The sequence below is a fragment of the Strigops habroptila genome, chromosome 9 (assembly GCF_004027225.2).
Source record: "Strigops habroptila isolate Jane chromosome 9, bStrHab1.2.pri, whole genome shotgun sequence".
NCBI classification, from domain to species: Eukaryota; Metazoa; Chordata; class Aves; order Psittaciformes; family Psittacidae; genus Strigops; species Strigops habroptila.
The window spans coordinates 1,031,771-1,050,136 of NC_044285.2; positions in this window are offsets into that span (position 1 = coordinate 1,031,771).

Consider the following 18,366-nt stretch of genomic DNA (forward strand, 5'->3'; position numbering starts at 1 on the left):
TGCTTAGGGAAAGTGGTTCTAAGGGTGGTTTGGCTCAGAAAATGACTCTGGAAATGCCCCTGGAGCCCATGGACCTGTGGTGGTGCTTGGTGAGGGGTCTGGTGATGCCTTGTGTGAGATTTGGGGCTCATGCATAGTCCTCTGCACCCCTGGGCAGTGATTCGGGTGCACTGGGAAGGGCTGGGGGGCTTTGAACCCCTCCAGCAGTGCGGTCACCCCCAGTTTGCATCCTGCAGGGTCACTGGTTTGCAAGTTGGTGCTTTGTTTTCCCCTCAAAAAAGGAAAAATATTCCTAAAAGCTGAAGGAAGCGCATGTACCGGAGCCGGGGGAGGGTTCCCAAGGCAGACTTCTCAACTTCACACCAAAGTATGTAGCAGAATCTGTACAGCTGTTAATAACTGCAACTGGTTTTTGTACAAAAAGGGAGGAAAAAAGAGAAGGAAAAAAAAAAAGAATAAAAAGTAAATGTACTGAAGCTCCAGTGAAAGCCAAGTGTCTATAAACCATGTGATCTCTGAAACCCTGCACTGAGTTGTTAATGCAAGGAAGTGAGGGGATGTGGTTCTGCTGGGCTGGGTGGGACAGGCCCCCTTTTACCAGGAACCCCCTTTCCCGTGGGGATAATGGTGGAGGAAGAACAGAGCTTGAGACTGATGGGAGCAGCCCCCAGCTCTTGGCTTCTGCCTAGAAGAACATCTGCTTCTCCCAGAACCTAAGCCCATGGTTCTGGGCTGAAGATGCGCTGCTGAGGGATGTGATATAAGATGTCCCCTTTCCCCATGTCCTTTGGGGGTACCCCAGACCCTATCCATCATCCTCTTTTTCCTTCTCACCCAGCTGCTTTGTCTCGCTGCTGCAACCTTGCAGTGAGGGTTTAGGGATGCAGGGAAGGGCGCAGGGGATCCTGTGCTCCCAACCTCCATGCTCCTGACAGAGACAAAGCACTTCCCTTGCACCAGGACATATGTAGCATCCTACGGGGGCTTCCCGTGATGGATTGAACATGACAGAGCCCGCTGTGAGGGAGAAATAAAAAGCAGGAGCAGCACTCTAACCGCTCTGCTTCCTCATAATGTGCAGCGGTAACTGCGGAGGAGTGCATTTAAATCTGAGTTTAAGCTGGCTGCAATGAGGGGCTTACACAGGGGACCATTAGAGATGACAATTGCAGGAGCTCCTTTGTTGGAGGGTTGCAGAGTGTCGGCAGCGGAAGGGTTTGGTGCTGCCCCTTCGGGCACCCGACCTGCTGCAGCTTCTGCTCCCAACAGTTCCCAGCAAGCTGCTGCCCTTTGCAGTGAATTGAGGTTGATGGCGCTGATGGAGGAGATGGGGAAGCCGATTCCCATCCACACTCTCAGCCACGCACCACCCTCCCCTGCTTCATAATGAAAGTATTCCGAGCCCCACACATTAGCTTTTGGTTTAATTATATATTGATAAGGGCTTTTATCTAACATGCTTTTAGCTCAGCCCTGGCCGATGCTGCTTCACCAGGGTGTGAAGGCAGAGACCTCGCTTGTGTATTGGGTGGGAGGTGCAGAAGGGCACCAGGATGCTCCTGTGCTGGTGCATCCCATGGCCCAGCACCTTTTGGGTTGTATTATATGCACTTTCCATGAGTGATTCCAGGAGGGGAGCTTGAGATGAGCTCTGAGGCAGAAGCTCTTCCCTGTGAGGGTGCTGAGGCGCTGGCACAGGGTGCCCAGAGAAGCTGTGGCTGCCCCATCCCTGGCAGTGTTCAAGGCCAGGTTGGACAAGGCTTGCAGGAAGGCGTTTTGGGAAGGGTGGTGGTGACCCCTGGGAATTCCTGGGGCGAGGAGCTAAGTACCTTTTCCCACACTGTGTCTGGCCCCTGAATGGCAGCATTGGGCAATTCTGCAGGTGTAGCTGTGCTGTGTCATGCTGTGCTATGCCACGCTGCGTTGTCTTGTGCCATGCCATGCTGTGCTGTGCCATGCTCCGCTGTGCTATGCTATCCATTCTGTGCCATGCTGTGCTCTGCCACCCCATGCCATGCACACCCCAGGAACAAAGCAGCCCACTGCAGGCTGTGCTCCCCAGCCCATGCGCTCTGCACCCTGGGGCACAGGGATAACAGGGTTCTCCCTTCCCCGCTGTGTCCTCAGGCTCCATACCCGGTTCAAGGGGCAGCTCACCCTGGGGGTGCCAGGACACGGCCCCACGGCAGCGGCTGGGCTGGGGGGCCCTTCCCTACCCCTTTCCATCACCTCCCATCCGCGCTGCAGCACCTAACGCCATCCCTCATCGCCGGCTCGGGAACAGATGGCAGGAGGAGGCTCTGGGACACCATCAGCTGTTGTTATCGCTAGCTGATGACACGGAGTGTAAATTCTGTTGGCACTACTCCCTTCGTCTGTTCTGCCTCTGCATCCCACCAGTTTTAATTACTGTAATTGAGTTATAATGAATGATTGTGCATTACCATTGTCTGTAATGTGGCAGGGAGTATTCTGTTTGTTACACACTCCAGCTAACAACATGCCCCTCCTCGTTGCTTTGTTTATCTGGTTGAAGGGTGTCATCACTTCAAATGGCAGAGATAAAACAGTACTCAGAGTGTCTGCGTTTAGATGTTTATCGTTTTTTCTCTTCTCAGGCGCTGGTGCTTCACTGAATCCCAGCGGAAAACTGCAGAAACAGATAAAAACTCATTTGGCTTAATCCCTCTTGAACAAAACAAACCCAACACAAAACACCGCAACAGCAAAAAACCCCAAACCCTGCAGAGCTTTTGCTGCCTGAAAAACCTCGTTAAGCCTGGGTTGAGGCACAGGGCCTGGGGCAAAGGGTGGCCAAGAGCCTCCCGTGTCTCTTCCGCAGGTGAGGGGGGACAAACTCAACCCTGCCCAAGGAAGCTGTGGCTGCCCCATCCCTGGCAGTGTTCAAGACCAGGTTGGACACAGGGGCTTGGAGCAACCTGCTCTAGTGGAAGGTGTCCCTGCCCGTGGCAGGGGGTTGGAACTGGAGGAGCTTTAAGGTCTCTTCCAACCCAAACCATTCCATGATTCTATTTTTGAGGCAGAGGCCAGGTTCCTATTAAATTTCCAAGGCAGCTCTGCATTGGTGCTCCTTGGCTTCACAAGGATAACAACGTGCTGGTGTGCGCCTCGTATTGCTTTGAGGCTGTGGCTGGCTTCGGAGCAAAGTGTTGTGTGAGCATTTTCTGTGAAGGACTTGGCTCCAACCGCACGCCGTCAGTAAATGGCTGAGCTAAATAACACGTTGTTATGAATAGTAGCATTTGATAGTTTTAAACCTTTTCTTTTTTTCTTTTCTCTTTTTTTCCTTTCCCAAGGTGAATTCCAGTGGGATCAGCACTACACAGGAATTGCCCCGGAGGAAGTTGGCCCTTCACCAATTCATCTTGTAAAAAAGATTCATTATTACTGTTGAGCTGAGATGAAACAATTCCCTGGAATTAACCAGTCTCATTTCCACCAGCTACAATGAAAGATTTTGATTGTTACACATAAAAGTCCAACACCCCCCTCCCCCCCCCCCCAGCAGCCCTGGGGAGGAGATGGGTGAGATGATAAAGGTGACTGCGTGCATGGGCGCACGTGCATGTGCACACACAAACACACATGTACACATGTTCACACGCCTCTGCACCCCCAGGACTGTCTCAGGGTGGTTCCCCCCCCCCAGCCCCATATAATTATCCTGTCATTCCTGACGTGGATGGGCCATGCCACGGGGAAAAGCCCTTTTTCCCAGGCAGTGGTCCCCAGTGTCAGCGGGATGCTGGAGCACCAGCATGATGGTGATCCCCTCTGCAGTCCTGATCCAGCTCTGGGGCAACAGCACAAGAGGGACGTGGAGCTGCTGGAGCGAGGCCAGAGGAGGCCCCGGAGCTGCTGCGAGGGCTGGAGCAGCTCTGCTCTGGAGCCAGGCTGAGAGAGCTGGGCTGGGGCAGCCTGGAGAAGAGAAGGCTCCTGAAGGGGACACCTTAGAGCAGCTCCAGTGCCTAAAGGGGCTCCAGGAAACCTGGAGAGGGGCTTTGGACAAGGGCCTGTAGGGACAGGCCAAGGGGAATGGCTTTAACCTGCCAGAGGGGAGGTTTAGACCCAAACCATTCCATGATTCTATGCTTCTGTGACACTACAGGACACAGGGCCCTGGACTCACCTGGGACACTGAGGAGGACAAACACTGTGACAGCTGATAACTGGCATTTCACATGTGCAGGTTCTGCTTCTGCTGCGAGGTTAATTAATGGTTCATTTATCTCCCAGAAGTACTAAACAAGAGTCTATTGACAGGTCTTGTTCGTTCTGCATTTATCTTCCCACTGGCATCGGCAGCAGAGGGATAACGACAGCAGAAGGATAACAGCAGCAGCCCCTCCAGTGTAGATTTTGGGATGCAGGGATCCCCGCCAGCACGGTCACAGGGGACAGCACCTATCAGTGGGGCATTGGGACCCACATTTACAGCCACAGGCAGGCTAGGGCTGATTTACTGCAGGAGAGGGTCACCTCCCCTCTGCAGGAGCCACGGCTGGAGCCTGGAGCTCTCATTTAGGCACCCAAGCAAATGGCCCAGCAGTTTTCAGATGCTTTATGGCAGCACAAAGCAGCTGTGCTGTTCTCAAGCAGTTTAATTACATTTTGACACTAAGAGCTGTTTTATTATCCCAATTTTTGTTGTATAACTAGAACACGCAATGGATTGCGGAGGCATAATCCATTAATACTCACTTGTGAGGATTTGTAGCTTTGGACTTGTGGCCTTATACCTTCCTTGCAGATAAATATATTATCCCCTTCCACAGCCTATGTGGGGGAGCCAACGAGCCCACAGCATGCTGAGAGGTGGGGATTTATGGACTCCCATTACTCTGATCCCACTGTAGCGGGGACACATCCTTGGTGTCCAACTGCCCTCGGAGCAGGGTCATTCTGATAGTTTGGATGTTAAAACGAATGAAAAGGTGCAGAATTCCAAAGGAGGGATGAGTCCATCTTCTTCGCAAGGTCAATAGGAGAGGGGACCATGTCGGAGGGATGTTACTCCATCTGATGCATGGAGAGCAGGTCTAGGAGCTCCTGCCTGGCTCTTGCAAGGCCAGCAGGCACAGTATGGCATGGCATGGCACACTGGCATCAGTTGTGCCCTCTTGATCACTGCTGGACAAACCATGAAGCCACCAGCTGCCTTCAGCTTGCTCTTCTGTAAGAGGCAGGATAGTAAAAGTGGGTCTGCTCCTTGAAACAGGGAGATTCAAAGAAGGACAAAGATCAAAGCCACAAGGTCAAACTGCAGCATCGCCCCTGGGCAGCCGTGTGGGCTCCTGGCATGGCCCGGGCTGGGGGGACACATGGGGCTGCGGGACATGCAGTGCTGCCCCGGGGCCAGGCAGTGCTGTGGGTCTGTGGGCATCAAAGCCCTCGTTGGAACTGGCTCAATGCCACCCACTGTTTTGCTCTGTGCAGGGGCCAGGAGCTCAGAACATCTGTGGGAGCAACATCTGGGGCAGCCCCTGCCGTGCGCTCCCTCTCAGGATGGATTGAGATGAGCTCTGAGGCAGAAGCTCTTCCCTGTGAGGGTGCTGAGGCGCTGGCACAGGGTGCCCAGAGAAGCTGTGGCTGCCCCATCCCTGGCAGTGTTCAAGGCCAGGTTGGACACAGGGGCTTGGAGCAACCTGCTCTAGTGGAAGGTGTCCCTGCCCGTGGCAGGGGGTTGGAGCTGGGTGAGCTTTAAGGTCCCTTCCAACACAAACCAGTCGGATTCTGTGATCTATGACATCCAAAACAGGGACAGTATTCTCTACAAAGATCTCCATCCCCTGTGCTGGGTCCCCAGGGCCCATCCCGGTGCTGAGGTCGGGGTGTGATCAGCCCCAGTGCTGCTTTGCAGGTCTGCACCGAGCATCCCTCCGCAGCTCCATCCCGCAGCCGCTGGCTGCCGTCCCTCTGTAATCCCCAAAAGCAGCTGGAACATTCCTCACAGGAGCCACTGCTTTGCATGCCAATGGCCGGGCCGCAGGGATTAGCCTCCATCCCACCCGGGAGCAGCTCCCGGCCCAGAACCTGCACAGACACCCTGGCAGATGCAGGGACCTGCTTTATGCTCTGCTTTCTTAAAGCAGTTGCTTTTCCCCTCCCCTTTCCTAACACTTAACCCCATGATCCTCACGCTTTGAACACACACAACTCTGGCACACAGCTCTGCGGACCACCCTCAAAAGCAAATCTCTTTAATTTATGGAGAGGCTCAGCTTAAAACAGGCAGTTGGGTCGAAGTTTATTTTCCCCCATCCCCTTCTTGCATTTTGTGCTGACTATAAATTTCTCATGGCGGTTCAGAAAACACAAGCAAATCATCAGTGACACGTTTATAACCTGCCTAATACTTGAAATAAAAGGTTCCCCCAAAGTGCTTGTTGGGAGCTGGGCACAGCAGCATCTTGTTGCTAATCAGGCTGGTCAGCAGGGAGAGGAATATATGGTTCTATAGGAGCCCATCTGCCACCATATCTCCAAAACCAGATTAATCTGGGGGGAAAACATGCAGGGATATGAGCTGCAGAGCAGCTCTGCCCTTCCCGCAGCAGAGCCAGAGCATTTCCAAGGTCCCTGCCTGCATCATGTGTGCCAGGAGCAGCTCGGCCACATCCGTGGGCTGGGGTGGGAAGGTTGTCAGCAAACCTGGGATTCAGAACAAAACCTGCTGGGAGCCTTTGCCTGGAAATAAAAGGCTGAATAAGGATTTTCCTTTTGAAGATGCTACAAGGTTTTGTTTCTGACATCTCCAAGGTGGAATTCAGCCTTTGCCTTTACAAACAGTGGGGTTATTCAACGTTTTAAATTTAAAGTTAACTGAGCTTTTCAAGGTTGGAAGAAGACTTAAATAACCTGAAAACCCCATGTTTCTCCCCCCGGGCAACATGTTTTAGGTGCTCCTCGGTATACGTTTGAAGCTACCAACCTGCTCCAGGATGGGTTGACCTCTTTGCACCCATTGGCCCCCATTCCAACCATTTTGATTGGGATAAAATACACACACCTGGGCTTCACATTATGGAGGTTCCCAGCACACGAACTTGGGGAGAGCATGAAACCCATCACTTTGACTCTGATGATTATTCACCAACTTTGTAATCTCACCCAGGAGGTATCAGAGGAGCTTGTCAGGGGCTGCTTCCCATAAATCCGCGCAGATTGGCATTAATTGCACTGTCCTCCTCTGACTCTCTATTAATTGAGTCCCGCATCAGCTGTGCCATTACTTTTCCCGAGATCGATGTCAGCCTGACAGCCCTGTAATTACCTGGGTCATCTTGTTTGCCCTTTGAAAACACCGGCACAGCATCAGCTTCCTCCCAGCGCTGGAAACACCCCAGTCTTCAAAGGCTTATTGAAAATCAACATTAATGGCCCAACCGTTCCCCTTGGCCAAGTGGTTTCCAGGCTCCTTGGCTGCAGCTGAACCAGAGCTGCTGATTTCCACACATGGGTTTAGCAACTGCTTAACGTTCAAGTGAGCTGCTGCAGGGCCGGGAAGTCTTTCATCACCAACCACCCATCCCTGCCCCTGGCTTCCTCCCAACCACCCGACCAACAGCTACTGAACACCTCTGCCCCTTCTGCATCCTCCTGTACATCAGGAATATACTGTAAAGATAATAGAATGATGGAATAGTTTGTGTTGGAAGGGACCCTAAAGCTCCTCCAGTTCCGGCCCCCTGCCACAGGCAGGGGCACCTTCCACTAGAGCAGGTTGCTCGAAGCCCCTGTGTCCAACCTGGCCTTGAACACTGCCAGGGATGGGGCAGCCACAGCTTCTCTGGGCATCCTGTTCCATTATCTAACCACCTCAAAATGTTCTGCTTGAAAGGTCTTCTTCTTGTCAGCTTTATCTCTGCTGACATTCATTTTTCCTTTAATCCATCAGTTTTAAGCTATTTGGGGGTTTCAGTTCAATACCTTTCCCATCTCTCCTGATGTTTTTTGTGGAGCAGGCTTTGACTGCTGTTCTAGAAAGGACCAAATTGCTCTTCTCTGCTGCAAAGCACCATTTGCAGCAGGAACTCTAATAGAGCTGAAGCTCCAGCCTTCCAGCAAAGCCAGCAATGGGAACAAGAGAAATCAGCTCCTAAGCAATAAATCAAAGCCCGTTCTTAGTGCAAATGGGAACGAGCCAGGACTTCTCCAGGAATCCTCATGGGATACCCAGCTTCCTTCTGCAGCACCCATGCAGGCAGCACAGCAAGCAAAGGGTTACTGCCCACCCTCCCAGCGCTGGCTGGAACCAGGAATTGCTGGAACAGGTTAAGATAATGTTCATTCATCTTCATTAGGTGCAGGAAACTCAAGGAGCGGTGCTGCTGCCCAACAAGGGGCCCTTTTCAAGGATCATTGTGCCTTTCTTCCAGGTAATAGAGACAAATGGAGGTTGCTCTGAAGGTGTGTAAGTCACCCCAGGGGTGGGCTCTGCAGCCCACTGGAGACAACCCACAGGGACCCCAGCAAGACGCTAGGAAAGAGGCTGTTTCCACAACAGAGTTCTATTGACATCAATAACAGCAGGAGGAGAGGACGTGCCCAGGACCTGGTGCTGAGCATTATCCCTGGTGTGGAGGTGGCATCACCCTGCCAGGGTCCCCTGGCTGCATCTTGGCCCCTGATGGAATGAGAACAAGATTTCTGCTCCCTCCCAGGGCACTGCAAACCTCTCCCCAGCAGCTGTTTGCTTACACCATCGGGCCGCAACGACTCCATAAATCCAGGCAAACCCAGCAAACACAATAAGTGATTGTTGTGTGACAGCATCGACCGCTTTTGAACCACCACAAGATCTTCCGTGGTGGGAAGCCGCGGCTGTGACCTCCCTCTGTGTCCCCACCAGCCACCCCTCCGTCCCCATCTTCTTCCTGCTCCCTGCTCAGTTTATGGCCTGGCAGTAATTATGTGTAGCCACAGCTCTTCTTAATTGACTGTAATGGCTAGCCACATGAGTATATGGTTATATTAAAGAGGTTAATTGGGTTGGGCCAGGCATACATTTGGATGGGAGCCTCTTTGAGGATGCCCTGGTACCCAAAGTCTGGTTCATGCTAAGCCCACCTGCTGCCGGCACCCGAATCCCCAGGACTCTGCTCCTCTTCTTGTTCCCACAGGTTCCCTTCCCACCTTTCCTCCCCTAAATTTGAGTTTAGAAACAAATACCCTCCTGTTTCCATCAGCCTGATGGAGTATGGGCTGAAGAGGTTCCTCTGGCTGCTGAGCGATGGCACTGGTGTCCCCATGGTGCAGCGGGCACCCATGACTCTCTACCGATGCCACTGCTGGTGGCACTGCCCTGACCAGACAGGCCAGAGGTTTTGGAGGCAGCAGGGACAACTTCTGGCTCCTCTTCCCTTCGGGATCAGATGGAGGAGCAGCACAGCCCATGCAGCACCAAGCAGGAACCCACACGGCCCTTTCTACCCATCAGCAACCCCAGAAGCTTTGAGAAGAGCTGGACATGGAGGCTGGACCATCAGCAGCAGCATGAGCTGCTGGGGATGCTTCGAGAGGGACCTTTGGAGCATGTTTTTCCCAGCATGGAGGTCTCCAAAGGGAAATACCCCACTGACCTGGATGGGAGCTGAGCTGCTGGTGGCATTTTGTCTGCTACTACCAAGCAACTAACCAAAAAGCATCTAAACCCACAGCCACGACTCAAGGCCGACGGACAAAGCTGGTGTTTGCACCCAAGGCGAGGTGCAGTGCGACGCGTTGGGCTCGGGAGCGACAGAGGAGGGTTGTGTTTGCTTGGCTTTTATTTTATCTCCCTGCAGCAGCTCTTTGAACTGCTCGGAAAGAACAAAGTGTGCACAGCAGAGGAAAGGAAATATTGACGCAGGGAAGCGCAGAGGCACGGCTACCAGGAGAGAGAAGTGGCAGGATCCACGTGGGCCCACGGCTGAGCACCGCGCCGTGCCATGGCCTCTGGTACCAACTGCACCGCATCCCGGCTTTAACAGAGCAATTGTGCCTGATGCAGGCAAACAAACCCCAGCAATACTCTGAGAGCGAGCCCAGCGCTCCAGATTGCAGCAGGTTCTGGTGTGAGGCCATGGGAAAAAAGGTCATCCCAGCCGGGTTGGAATGTTTTTGGTAAGTGAGGAGCTGTTTTGTAACCTCACCTTGGGTATTTAACTCTCCGAAGCCAGCCTGAGCTGCAGAAATGTCAAGCAAGGCCAAGTGCTTGCCCCAGCGTCACTCCCAGACAAAAGCTGACACTTTCTGGCAGCAAATCACTAAGAGACTGTCAAGGACTCTTCAATGTGGCTGCAAATTGTGTAGCCAAGCTGGAAAACACAAGCCACAAGCTCCTCTTGGCCTGAACGCACCCGTAATCAGATAAAACCACAATGGAGCAAAAAACCCACCCCAAACCCTCATTTCTGACACGGTGAAGTGATGGGAACAGCTCTGTGCTTTGGCCTGCCTGCTCAGCAAGTGCATCCCCCGTGCCCCAGGACTCCTCCACGCTCATTTTGCAGCTTGATGATGAGGCTGCTGGCAAGATGGATGCATTTAATGCCTGGGTTTGCAGGTTGGGATTGAGCCCCAGAGCATCAAGTGCATCCGTGGTTTGGATACCACTCCATGGCTGGGAAGGATGGTGAGGATGCCAGGGAGGATGCTGGGGAGGATGCTGGGGCTTCTAGGGATGGATGCCAGGGCTGCCAGGAATGATGCCGAGGCTGCAGCTTGGAGCCATCCATTGTGGCTGCAGAAATGTTTAGGAATCAGCCGTTTAATGAGAACAAAAGAAATTAATTGGTGGTTTAGGCCTAATGAGACCGCTGTGCAAATTAACAGTCCTCATCAGCAGAAACAAACAGAGCCCTTAAAGGAATCGGGGCTGATAAATAGGGGGTCGGGAGGGACCATCTGCGCACCCCTCCCCGGCACAGGCTGGGGGGGGGGGGGGGGGGGGGGGAAGAGGAGAAAAACCCACCCCAGATCTCAATAAAGCATAAATTCTCCGGTTTATTCATCCAGGCCCAGCTTGACACCACCATCCTACCGCCGAGATAAAGGCGAACCCCACTCGCATTTGCATCTGAAAGGGGCGAGACGCGGCCCCTCGCTCGGAGCCGAGCGGGGTCTCGGGGGGCGTTTAGCCCCTATTGAGGCCGGCACAAAGGGGGCCCCCCCGGCCCGGCTGCTGGACCCTGGGTATCCGTCACACAGCCCGTTTGTTCCCGCTGTTTACTTAAGACGTTCCTCAATTCCCAGCGAGGATTTGTATTGCGGGGTTGGTTTACTTCTGCTCGGAGGCTGGAAAGGCGGGGGGGGGGGGGGGGGAAGGAGAAAAAAATAAATCTGTCTGATCTTTAATAATCAAAGTAATTAGAATAATCCTTTCAGGGCTGAATGGGGGATTATTTCTTCGTGTCATTTTAGTTTCATCCTCATTTGGGCTCATAAAACGTGGAAAAAGCACTTCAAAAGCCCCACTGTAGTCTCCGGCCCTTCACGCTCTTGAAAATTCCCACCCAGGCGCCTGCCGAGCCCCGTTCTCAGGGAAACCACCAGCTCCAGCCTGTTTGGCTACAGCACATTTATTTATTTCAGCCGTGGTCAAATAAACACCAGGTCCTGTGAGATTTGGGGATCGTTTGTTGTTTCGCTGTCTTGGGCAGATAAGGAAACCTTTGATGGAGTGAAGGGACTTTGTGTGTCTAATCTGAGCCCAGCAGCTACACGCAGCACTGGTAAAACGCTGCGGTGTCTGCAGGGAACAGTAATTACATCGGAGGATTAAAAGGTCCTAAACCTCACCTATATTTCACTTTTGTAAACTAGAGAGGAACAAAGAATTCTTGGCTCGCCCGGAGGAAAGAATAATTGACACAATTCGCAGGCTCGGGATTATTATAATGTAAATAAACGAAGGGAAGAGGACAAAACTAATTTAGGCCTGAAACTTTTCATCTGGCATTTAACAAGGGGATAAACACAGCTTCCCAAAAAATTCCAACCCCCCCCTTTTCCCTTGTGCCCCACTGGTCGCCCCTTCCCACTCGGGGTGCAGCTTCCCAGGGGGCTGGGGGGGTCCTGCCATGGTATTCCCTGGTGTGTGCCCTTGGATGCTCACCCACTCACGCTTGTGCCTGGAGAAGGTGCATGGGAGAACGAAGCAGGCGTCTGACCTTGGTTTTGCTTTGGGGAGCCAGAAGCTGAATTTTAACAGATTTTAGCTTGCTTGTCAAGAAAATAGAGTCTTCCCCTGTTTTCCAAGGGCCACATAGAATCATGGAATGACTTAGGTTGAAAGGGACCTTAAAGCTCATCCAGCTCCAACCCCTGCCACGGGCAGGGACACCTTCCACTAGAGCAGGTTGCTCCAAGCCCCTGTGTCCAACCTGGCCTTGAACACTGCCAGGGATGGGGCAGCCACAGCTTCTCTGGGCACCCTGTGCCAGCGCCTCAGCACCCTCACAGGGAAGAGCTTCTGCCTCAGAGCTCATCTCAGTCTCCCCTCATGGTAAAATCCTCCCTTCTTCTGCATGAAGCATAATAAATCAGTATCTATAAAACTCTAAGTGGTATAGGGGTGCAAGCAGACACGTTGCTATCACTACTTTAAGGCAGCAGATACCTACGCACAACGTGCACCAGATTTACATAAGAACAGAGCAAAAATACCCCGCAAAAGTTAAAAAAATAACAATAAAAAGCCATGTTCTTTTCTGCCAGCTTGACTCCTGCTCGCAGCTGAGGGACAGCAGTTCCCAGCTGAGCGTGAAACCCAAAATGGGGAATGAATTTCCTCCAGCTTCTTGTGGTCAAGGTTGAATATCCCAATTGCTTCTGACACTGATAACCACTCCCAGGAGCAGGGGCTCCTTCCCGCCCTCCTGCTCTCATCGGAAAGCCAGGCTGGAAAACCCAAGAGGAACCCAAGCTTGCACACAAGGAGCGTGCAGGAGCGTTGCTCCTGCGCTGGCATCCAGCCCTTGCCCCTGCACCCCGGGGTTGCTACGGGCAGGGGGAAACACTCCGGGCCCGGGGCTTTAAATTATGAACAATTATCAGCAGGAAAATGACAAGAATGAGAAAATTAACAAAAAGAGCTCAATACCTTCGGCTAAATGACCAACATAAATGCATTCCGATTAGGCAGTCAATATTGGGCTGGCAGCTCCTGTCTGTGCCTATTTCTCATTAGACAAAGCCTTGACCTTGACCTCATTGTCCTGTTTGCCGGGAGACAGAATCCCATAACAACTCGTTTGGCGAATGTATTGGACCAGTAATCCATAAATATTGATTCATTGTTTGCAGTGTAATTTAAATGTCAGTTATAAGCCCAGGGCAGATAAAGATCTGTATCAACAATAAAACTGGAGAGGCTATAAATCCCCCAGGGCAGGCTGGGTTAGAACAGGTTTGCAATGCAGGCATCCTTTACAAGGAAAAGCAAAAACAAAGAGGAAAACAAAGCCCCATTTCCTGTACATTGGAAGGAAGGAGGATACTGATTCTCTGGGCAACCAGTGTGGGTTTGCCAACCCCAAACTGGGTGGCCCCATCCACCCTCCCCATGGAAGATGTGGGTCCTCCTCTGCCCAGTGATGCTCCCCACCTTTGCTGCACCCCCTGTCCCCTTGCCACCCCTTCTCCTCCTCTTCTTCCTTCTCCTCCATGCCCTCAGAGGTGCCCAAGCTGCAGGAACCCAGGTCTGGGGCTCCCAGACACAAGGTGCTGATTTCTTTGCCGTCAAACAAGAGGAGGGGAAAACCTCACCCAATAACTGAGTAACTGCTGCATAATAGAGAGAAAAATTAGTTTTTGCTTTTAGTGCTGTTCTATAGCAGCAGTTTTGTAGCTCTGTGTCAGCGGCACCACCAGCGTCACTGCTGCTGGCACAGAGACACACAACTATTGTTTAATGAAATAGAAAAAGTCCTTTTTGTGCTGACAGACACGGCTCCAGTTGCAGCCGGGTGCAGACCCCGACCCTCAGAGCAACATCTCCCTCCCAGTGCATGAGGGGAGAAGCTGCAGTTGATGCCCTGGGGCCGTGCCAGCCCTGGACATGGCACAAAACCCAGAGAAACAGCCCCAAAAGCAGAGCCCAGCGCCACAGGCCGTGGTCACGCAGACAGACAAGCCCATGTTGCTGCCGCAGCTAAAGCTGGCTGAGCACCAAGAGGCTTTTAATAAAAGGCCAGGCGAGGCGATCGCCAGGCTTTACCCCCGCAGATGCTTCTCCTTCTGTGTTGTTTCATTCCTTCTAAACATTTAATTACACTTCCAGTTATTTCCCTGGTCAGGCGGGATGCTGCTGGACTAATCGACTTCCCAGCCACACAAAGCAAATCCTATTGACAGCAGTGAGGAGGAGCTGCAGCCCTCAAGCTGGCTGGATGGCTCAGGCATCCCTGCATCCCTAGATTCCCAGCACTCAGGGACCTTCCATGGCCACCCTGCCTCCAAACCCCCATCATTTAGAATCCCAACATAAAGGCTCAGCCGGCCCATGTGCTCACTGGGCAAAAGGGGAGCGAGGTTTTGATCCTTGCAGCCTCCTTCATGTCCTCAAAACCCGACTGGTCCCCAGCTCCTGACCCCAAACCAGCCCCAACCCACCAGCCAGCATCATGGCAGGTTGGGAGGATGTGGCTCCCATCAAGCCGGGTGCTGCAACTCGGGATCCCATGGGATGATGGCAAGGTAAGCCTGGCATGACACACTGTGCATGGGAAAGAGGGATGCCTAGCATGGCTCTGGTGTGCTCAGCATGGAGGGATGCTCAGCACAGCTCCCACATCCATGGAATGGAGAGATGCCTGCGACAGCTCAAAACTCCTCCCAAGCCACACCGCTGCAGGTCCTGCACTGGGGATCCTGTTCCCAGCCTGCATGTCAGGATAGGAAAGTGTTTCAAAAGCCATTCCCAGCCATAAACGAAGCATTTCCCCCCTGGATGCTGCGCACCGGGGCTCGAGCCACGCTGGCAAAGGAAGGTTTGTTCCTGTCTGTGCTGAAGGAGCTGCTTGGAGGGACCCCCAGTGCCATGGCATGTACCAGGAGGAGGTTTGGGACCTCTGGGGCGTGCAGCCACCAGAGCTGCTGCTCCCCTGGAAGCTCAGTTGTGTCTCCTCCCATCAGACCCACTGGTGAGGCTCAGACTACGCATTAAACCATCTCCGCACCCGCCTTCTCCCTGTCTCCTGCAAATGAGACGCACGTTCTTGGCTCTCCCTTTCAAACAGCCTCTTCTTCCTGCAAATGTATGTAAACTTGCAGCTCAAGCCCATTACACATTCAGGTGTGAATAGATGGCAATTTGAAATGTTTTTCTTTCCTGTAGACAGAACTTCACATCTTCTCCCTCCGGTATTATTTTCATGCAATACTCTGCAGTTTGGGGGTTGTTTTCCTGTTGGTATTTTTTTTTCTGTTCACTTTAAGTAACAGCCATTTAAATTTTTTTATAGTCTAATATCACTGTGAAGCAGTCGCAGACACTGAGCTCATTATTTATTGAGCTCGATCAGTGACTTTAAAAGAAATCTTTTATATCAGATTTGCAGCATAGTAATCTCCTTAGTCTGTTTGACAGGAAGAAAAACCACAGCACATAAACTCCTTCACTGCCTCTGCATATAGGTTAAAAGAAACACGTTATTTTGAGGGTTGGAGGGGAAAATCCTGGAGAGTAAACAGACCAGTGGGACCCATCTCCTGGTACAGGGATGGTAATGGGATTGTATCTCCTACCTCTGAGAGGGAAACAAGATGCCGAGTCTCAGATGGGTACGAGACCCCTGGGATGGGCAGCCCCAATGATGCCCCACTTCAGACCCACCATGCTCCTTCCCATGGCCACCCAGCCTGGCCCTTCTCTAGAGTGAGTTTCCAAATGTGCTTTACTCTTAGCTTAGGGAGCTGCAGGGGTCCTGCAAGGGGCTGGGGTCCTTCTCCCCATGGTTCCCATCACTGTGAGCTCTCCCTGAAGCCCTGAGCTGCATTTAGCACCAACCCCACCAGCCCCAGCTTGGACTCAGTGTTTTGTTGCTCTCTATTTTTTAATGGAAAAGATCTTTTGGTCACGTTATTCAAATACGGGATTAAAATGTAACTGCCTGAATTCAAAGGTTGCCTTGAGCCACGGCCGCCCCGTGCGCCTCTGATGTTCCCCAGCACTGGAGCAAAGCCTCTCTCCAAACCCACTTTAAATTATTGCAGAAAATGGCTTATTGCTTCTTTTGTGTCTTGTGAATTTATGGGGGGAGGGACTTTGGAGTTGCACGGATTAATCATCGCAAGGGGAGCGTAAAGGGTAAGTCATAATAACGGGGGGTTGAATTAAACTTCTAAACTTCAAGCCCCTAAGCCTAATAAGATTAGAGTGCGCATAGCTCCAACCACATGAAAGGTCGTGTTGGCTGCCCGCGCCCTTCGGCACCGTCCCACCCCGGCCTCCCCTTCACCGCATTAAATGGGACCTTAATGAAAACTTCCAAGGGATGTTTAGATTAATTCCAGAGGAAAAACTCACAACACAAAGGATGCACGGAGCTAGCGCTCCGGTTTGGGTGAAGCCCAGCATGGCCAGGGGCTGTGTTGTGGTCCAGCTGGGGATTTTTCCAGAATGGATTTGCCAGCAAACTGGGCAGCTGGAGATGGAGAAGGGACCGTTGTGCCCAAACACAGAATCACAGAATGGTTTTGGTTGGAAGGGACCTTGAAGCTCATCCAGCTCCAACCCCCTGCCACGGGCAGGGACACCTTCCACTAGAGCAGGTTGCTCCAAGCCCCTGTGTCCAACCTGGCCTTGAACACTGCCAGAGATGAAGCATTTACCACTTCTTTGGGCAACCTGTTCCAGTGCATCACCACCCTAAACAAATTTCTCCTCATGGTGACAGACTGATGGCATCCTTGACTGGAGGAAACCTGAGGTCAACAGGGAGCTGATGGTATCGCTGGGTACCACATCCCTTCTCTCCTGCATCCCTGGGTATCACATCCCCTCCATCCCACACCCTCTCCCTCTAACATCCCCTCAGGCAGGGCTCCTGATTCCAAGGGGAGGGGGAATCCCTGCCTCTGGGTTTAGGCTCTTTGAGATCCACTTCCCAGTATCCCAAACGTTTTAACATCTCTCCCCACCATGAGCAGCCACTGCCAGAGCAGGCAGAGCATCGCGTGCAGCCTCACTTGATGTGGGAGCCAGCAGGATGGGTGCCCATGTACCTAGCAGCAGGATTTGGCCCCATATGTTTTTCCTCTGCTTTAATTTACATTCCGGGAATGGATCAAAACCCCAAATAAAACTGTCGAGGTGATGCCAGCTCCTACATCTGCCTTTGGAAACCTTCAGCTGAGGCCACAAATGTTGCCTAATCCCATCAGCCAGCGCAGCCAAGGAGCTAGGCAGTGGTGGGCAGGGACCTCACTGCCCTGGGACCACAGCCCTGTCCCATGGGACAGACTTATGCACCCTCCATGGGAATCCTCCTCTCTCCATTGAAGCCCATCCCACATGTATGCAGGACATGCGGCTGCACCGTGTCGAGGGGGAAAACTCTGAGTGTGCACCCGCTTTGGCCTCGATTTTAATTGCTGGTGATGAAGTGATGGCACCAGGTCCCACCAAACACCTTCCACAACATCCCATTAGCAGCCCCGCAGCACGACTGGTTTTCCAGCGAGTTCACGGAGAGGCCGTGTTCTGCCCCCCCCATTCCCTGGATTTTGGAAGCACTTCCATGTCAGCCAACGTGTTCTGCTTTGATCAACAGAACTGCACAGGCACTGGAGCTGATGGTAATAGAAAACAAATTGAACCAGGCTGGAAATGCTTAAAAAGAAACACACGGAGCCAAAAAGCGCAGCCTGTGCTACACGAAACAGCTTTTCACCCCAGACCTCGGGACATCCAACCCCTCCTGCACCCACCAAAGAGCACACAGGGAGATGGGTGTTTATTGCTGTGGCTGTTGCTTTTGCCCTGCCAGGTCCCTGCTCCCTTCAATTACACCCTTCAACTGTGGCTGACTCAGCCTTGGATGCAGGAAGAGTAACCTGGTGATGGTCCCTTTCTGCTACAGGCACCAAAAGGCAGGTCCCCAACCCTGTGCTCCATGTCATGAGGCTGGGGACCTGCTGCTGCTCCTGGGACCATCCCCATCCTTTCCAGAGCATGACTGTGTGTCCCTGGGGGTGAATAGTCTCCCAGGACCCCAAAGCCCATGGGAAGGGTCCTCTCTTACCCCATCACTGGTCCTAGTCTCTCCCCACAGCAAACTACAGCTTTACTCCTGGGAACCAGCGCAGATGGAGAAGCACCCCGGAGACACGGACACTCTGCAGGAGCCGGGGCAGGAGCCC